Raw genomic sequence first — 5,307 nt, 5'->3', positions numbered from 1 at the left:
ACCATCTACCACTTCTCTCCCAGGAACTGCATGCAGACACACTGAGCTATGACCAAGTCATACGCGGTCAAAGAGGCCCCACGCAGAGTTTGGAGCATCGCCGGCCACACTGCCCTCCACACCACCCTCTTCAATTCTCCCTACAACCTCCCTCCCATATTACCAGACCAGGCCCGCCTCAGCACAACTCTTCCAGACTAGGCCCACTTCAGCCCAGCTCTACACAGCACTGACTTCTACCTTTAGGGTCTGGCAAAACACTGTTGAGGTTATTGCACCACATGATGCAGTCCACACCATGTATCATTCACATCATCAGCCCTCGTATGCTGAGAGTTTGGAGCTTCGCGAGCCACACTGCCCTCCACACCACCCTCCTCAATTCCCCCCACACCTTCCCTCCCAGGCTAGTTTTGGTTAGCCTCCCTACTCCCATCCCCAGGGCAGGCCTGGGACACTCCCGCCCCCCGTGTCAGCCCCAACCCTGCAACAGGAGCTAGAATAGAGCATTGGCAGCCACTCCGGTCGGGTGGACTGAGCTCTGCCAACACTGCACTCCCAGTTCCTGCCCCAGCCCCTGCAACGAGCGACTCGAGGGAGGTCTGTCAAATGCTCAGTCTACTCTGCTCTCACGTGGTTGGCCAGGGACCTTGGCAAAGTCTCAGCTCACTCAACAAATAACTGCAGATGACCCTATGCCTGTTAGCTCTTATGAGCTGAATACCCCCTCTGACTTTAAATCTCTCAGGGTGCTTGGGCTAATGCATATAATGTGCAAAACATGAATAAAAAAATGGACCCAATTGCCATGTGGGTGCAGGACTCGTGTCCTGACATTCTGGCTCACTCTGAAACATGGTTAAATGGTTCTGTCGCTGATGAAGACATTGAAGTAAATTATTCATGTATTTAGATGTGATAGATTACAGAAAGGGAGAGGAGTGGCCATATACTGTATGTAAAATCAAATTTCATAGAGTCCCAATCTTTAAATATTTCTGTTCCCAAGAAATTTGAGCTCCTTGTTGGACTGTAGATGTGTCCATAAACCAGAATACATATGTATTTGTTGCTGGGATTTACCGCCCCCCCTGCTGTCATTTCGGATGCTATTTGTGCTATATCTGAGTGTTTAACACTTTCTCTCGCCTCAGAGTTGGTTATTTTAGGGGATTTGACTCTGGATTGGCATTTGAACGTATATGCATTTGAACGTGACTCAATTGATCTCAAAACCCACATGGCTAAATATTTTAAATCCTGTTAACTCATAAATGTATTTAATTCTTACTAATAATCCCCATAAATATTTGGCTAGTGGAGTATTTGCATATGATCTCAGTGATCATTGTCCCATAGAACAGCATGTATTAGAGATATGAAACAACAAAAATACTAATCCTTGTTTAATTAAGAAGATACATTTTAAAATGTATCTCAAAGGTTTTTACATGACATGTTCTACTCTGATATAGCCACCATCTCCAGTATTCCTGACCCTGAGTTGGCTCTAGAAAATGTATCCTACATGTTTATTCGTCTGGCAGATAAAACACACCCCTTTTAAACAATTCAGAGTCAAAGATAGATCTAACCCTTGGATTTCATGTGACCTCACTCAAATGAGAAATCAAGCCTGGGCCAAAGCAAGGAAAACTGACTCTGTAGTGGACTGGCAATCTTTCAGACAATTGAAAAACAGATGTACTATCTTGATAAAGAGAGCAAAATCAAGCTATTTGTTCATCTCTAACACTGCTGGTGATCCTTCTAAATTTTGGAAAACAGTAAATGCGCTGAAGCGTACAAATTCCTCTTCTTCCTTGCCTAAGGGAAAGGGGGATACCTAGTCAGTTGTACAACTGAATGCATTTAACCCAACCCCTCTGAAATCATAATTGAGAAGAATGGGATAAGTGATGCTTTTAATCATTATTTTATCTCGGTAGGCTTTTTATTTCAGAGAAACTGTGGTTTAATAAAAAATAAATAAATAAAAATATATAACCTTTATTTAACTAGGCAAGTCAGTTAAGAACACATTCTTATTTACAATGATGGCCTACACTGACCAAACCAGGACGACACTGGGCCAATTGTGCGCCGCCCTATGGGACTCCCAATCATGGCCGGTTGTGATACAGCCTGGTACGTACATATCCCAACCAGAAGCCATGGATTACAGGCAACATCCACACTGAGCTAATGAGTAGAGCTGCCGCTTTCAAGGAGTGGGACTCTAACCTGGACGCTTATAAGAAAATCCGCTACACCCTCCGACAAACCATCAAACAGGCAAAGCGTCAATACAGGACTAAGATTGAATCGTACTGCACCGGCTCCGACGCTCGTCGGATGTGGCAGGGTTTGCAAACTATTACAGACTACAAAGGGAAGCACAGTCGCGAGCTGCCCAGTGACACAAGCCCACCAGATGAGATAAATTACTTCTATGCACTCTTTGAGGATAGCAACACTGAAACATGCATGAGAGCATCAGCTGTTCCGGACGACTGTGTGATCACGCTCTCCGTAGCCGATGTGTGTAAGACCTTAAAACAGGTCAACATTCACAAGGCCGCAGGGCCACACGGATTACCAGGACGTGTACTCCGAGTATGCACTGACCAATGGGCAAGTGTCTTCACTGACATTTTCAACCTGTCCCTGACTGAGTCTGTAATACCAACATGTTTCAAGCAGACCACCATAGTCCCTGTTCCAAAGAACACTAAGGTAACCTGCCTAAATGTCTACCGACCCGTAGCACTCACATCTGTAGGCATGAAGTGCTTTGAAAGGCTGTTCATGGCTCACATCAACACCATTATCCCAGAAACCCTAGACCCACTCCAATTTGAATACCGCCCTAACAGATCCACAGATGATGCAATCTCTATTGCACTCCACACTGCCCTGGACAAAAGGAACACCGATGTGAGAATGCTATTCATTGACTACAGCTCAGCGTTCAACACCATAGTGCCCTCAAAGCTCATCACTAAGCTAAGGATCCTGGGACTAAACACCTCCCTCTACAACTGGATCCTGGACTTCCTGACGGGCCGCCCCCAGGTGGTAAAGGTAGGTAACAACACATCTGCCACGCTGATCCTCAACACGGTTGGCCCCTCAGTCGTGCGTGCTCCAACACCATCATTAAGTTTGCCTACGACACAACAGTGTTAGGCCTGATCACCGACAACGATGAGACAGCCTATCGGGAGGAGGTCAGAGACCTGGCTGTGTTGTGCCACGATAACAACTTCTCCCTCAATGTGATCAAGACAAAGGAGATGATTCTGGACTACAGGAAAAGGAGGATCGAGGCCGCCCCCATTCTCATCGACAGGGCTGTAGTGGAGCAGGTTGAGAGCTTCAAGTTCTTTGGTGTCCATATCACCAACAAACTAACATGGTCCAAGCACACCAAGGCAGTCGTGAAGAGGGCACGACAAAGCCTATTCCCCCTCAGGAGACTGAAAAGATTTGTCATGGGTCCTCAGATCCTCAAAAAGTTCTACAGCTGCACCAATGAGGGCATCCTGACTGCATCACTGCCTGGTATGGCAACCGACCACAAGGCACTACAGAGGGTTGTGCGTATTGCTCAGTACATCACTGAGGCCAAGCTTCCTGCCATCCAGGACCTCTATACCAGGCGGTGTTAGTGGAAAGCCCTAAAAATTGTCAAAGACTCCAGCCACTCTAGTCACAGACTGTTCTCTCTGCTACCGCACAGCAAGCTGTACCAGAGCGCCAAGTCCATGTCCAGGTGGCTTCTTAAGAGCTTCTAGCCTCGCTACTGTTATTTTACTGCTGCTCTGTAATTGTTTGTTATTTTGATTTTTTACTTAACACTTATTTTTCTTAACTGCATTGTTGGTTAAGCGACTGTATGTAAGCATTTCACTGTAAGGTATACACCTGTTATATTCATCAGCCATCAGAGTCCAGCAACTGTGGGGCATATGCTTTGGTAATGCCAATTTCTGAGTGGGTTTTGGGACCCCATATTTGAGGCATTCATGGGCCAGATGGTGTTTGAGCTGCTAGTGGAGAATGGCTATTGTTTATTTTGTTTCAGTATAGGCAGTTATGTCATGTCAATGGTTACAATGTGCAGGTAGGTGTCACAATAACAATGGAATCCCAATTTTTATGGTTAATTTTATTTTCTCTTTTATGTCTTTTATTTAAACTGTTGCATGTGTATATATATTGTAATGTTTTATTTTTAGTTTCAGTCATTGTTCTTGTTTAATTGTTTTGTATGATGCCTTGGTGGGGTGGGTGGGAAGGATAAGTTCTGGGGGTGTTGTATTGATGTCAATCTCTCCATGTTCTCAAATTTGAAAATGTATGAAGTATAAAACAAAAACCGGAACAGATGATTTAGTTCAATAGCTGAGAATAAAAACAAACTTCTATAGAAATAGGTACTACCTTGCGCTAAATCGTTGAAAGCAGATTATTCAGTCGACGTTCCTATCGGTCCTAGACTATGGCAACATCATCTATATGAACACAGCTGTTAGATGCAGTTTATCATAGTGTACTGCGCTTTATTACAGGTGACAATTTTTGTACTCATCACTGCATTCTCTACCAGAAAGTTGGTTGGCCCTCTGATGTCACGTAGGTTGATACAATGCCATGTTGTCTTTTAAGTCCCACCTGTACCCAACATCTTTACTAAACTTTAGACATACGAGTTACCACACCCGGTCTCAGGGATGGTTAACTGGAAATTCCTTTGGTCTCTACTGAGTTAGGAAAATCAGCTTTTAGTTCTTGCACATTTGTGGATCTTCAAAATGTTCTTAAATGTGATGTTCTGGTGCCTCTAGGGCAATTCAGAAAGCTGATTGAGAACATCATTACTGATGAATGTGGTTTTTTTTTAGCTGGTTTTTCTTTCTGCTTGCATTTTGTATTTATATTGATGTGTGTATTTCGTGTAATTTCTGTAATTCGGGGCTCATCTGTAAAAGAGACCGTTTTTCAGTATGACTCCCTGATAAAAGGTAATTTATTTTTTATTTTTTACATTTTTTATTGTGAAGGTGTAAACCTGACTGAGTCACTCACTCATATACAGACCTAATGGAGTCTGGAGTGACAGACTGTGTGTGTGTGTAAGTTCTCTCCTCCATCTGATGGACTGTACACACCATTCTCTCCTCTAAGATCTATCTATCCCATTTCCATGGAGACAGCCGGCATCTGAAGTGCAGCATGCTCCTTTCACAGACAGACAGACGAGGTGCCAGACAGTAACACATGATTGAGGAGACTTAAACACGG

This window comes from Salmo salar, chromosome 24 (assembly GCF_965601325.2).
Source record: "Salmo salar chromosome 24, fSalSal1, whole genome shotgun sequence".
Taxonomy (NCBI): domain Eukaryota; kingdom Metazoa; phylum Chordata; class Actinopteri; order Salmoniformes; family Salmonidae; genus Salmo; species Salmo salar.
The sequence above is the reverse complement of the archived record's forward strand: the minus strand, read 5'-3'. Positions refer to the sequence as shown.